The sequence below is a fragment of the Poecilia latipinna genome, unplaced genomic scaffold (genome assembly GCF_001443285.1).
Source record: "Poecilia latipinna isolate Pla-1442-1.1 unplaced genomic scaffold, P_latipinna-1.0 Scaffold1698, whole genome shotgun sequence".
Lineage (NCBI taxonomy): Eukaryota > Metazoa > Chordata > Actinopteri > Cyprinodontiformes > Poeciliidae > Poecilia > Poecilia latipinna.
This window is the reverse complement of record NW_015114314.1, coordinates 157457-158974: the sequence shown is the minus strand read 5'-3', so window position 1 is coordinate 158974 and position 1518 is coordinate 157457.

Genomic DNA, 1518 nt, shown 5'->3' with positions numbered 1-1518 from the left:
GAAAGCATTTCAAAAGTTTCAATTCAATATAGTCGAGGCGAGGTCGTTAGCGTAGCACATATTTCAACAACGAGGCAGTTCAAAGTGACTTACACCTTGAAAACGTAATACAGTAACCAAATAGGAAACAGCAGTAAACATGATACTTTGTCAAAAACCAGAATCATCAAGAAAATATACATAAAATATGTTGACCAATGTTCCAGTTATGTCTTGTTGTTGAGTGTTGCAACAATTTAGATTGCGATTTAGTCACATTTTAACATCATGTCCTATCAGCCCTCGCCTCTGTGTTACCAAGATCTAAACCAGTTTTATGAGCATGAAAAAAAAGACAGAGAAAGTTCATCCAATGGCCAAATATATTTTGGCAAGCATCGTTCCTGTGTGGGTTTGTACTGCCCAGAGTCCATCTGACGAGCAGTCAGTGAAATAGTATAGCCTCCTGAATTATGCATCCAAAGAGTCGTTTGAGAATGCAACTTGGACAGTAAAACCGTGACGACGAATGGGGATGGGCATTTATTGTATTGTGTATTGTTGTAAAAATCTAAAAAACAATAAGAGGGTCAATTTATCATAACCAACAATGAAAATAATGTCTTAAAACATCAAAGGTTTTATCCATGTTATTTTTTCACTGCTGATTTCAAGAGAAAGATCAATAAATAATCAATAAAGTTAAATAAAAAAAATACATGGAGGTGTCCTGAAGAAGCCCTTTTCAAAATAGATGTTAATTAATAGTAGTGCTGGTGTTTGTGGTTGGTGACTGCAGTTATATCCAGTCATAACTGGATATAAGACAGTTTTTTATTTAGCCACACCTAAATAAAAAAAAAAGACTAAAGTCGTCATTTTTTTTAAATCGTTTTTTCAATAAATACCACAACGTTGTGTGATAAATTTTAAGTCCTTATTTCCCAGCGCATGCGACAATTGTAATTTGATTGTGCAGCTCTAGTTTGAAGCTGGAGAATGGTGCGTAGCTGAAAAGCAATAAGTCATCTGACTCAAAGTAACTTGAACTAACATCTGGATAAGTTCTGGATCAATGATCTCGTTTCTGCAATGTAATCTGATTACTTTGTTTAATTAAATTGTTCATGTTTAGTTTAAGATTAAGTTGGAAAAAAAAAACAGGGGAAAAAAAAACGACATTTTGGTTTTCGCAACACCGCAAACACGAGAAGAATGTGACGCTTTAGTCAGATGAGAGCAGAATTAAACTTTTTGATTGCAAAATGCTGTGTGTGGTTTGCAGGTACGGGGAATAAGGTCAAAGGTTGTATGTAGTTTAGATTGCAACAAAAGATTCCAGACTTTTGCCTGAAGCATGCTGCCATCATACTTCAGGCTGCATGATGGCTGTAAGCATTCAGCCAGGGGTCAAAAATGGAATAACTAGGATCAAAGCATGACCTAGTCAAAGTCTGTGAGGCTTCCAAGTGAGAATCTGTGATAAGATTAGAGTTATTATTTTAAAGAATGGCCAAAACAAAAGGTCAGATGTTCAAA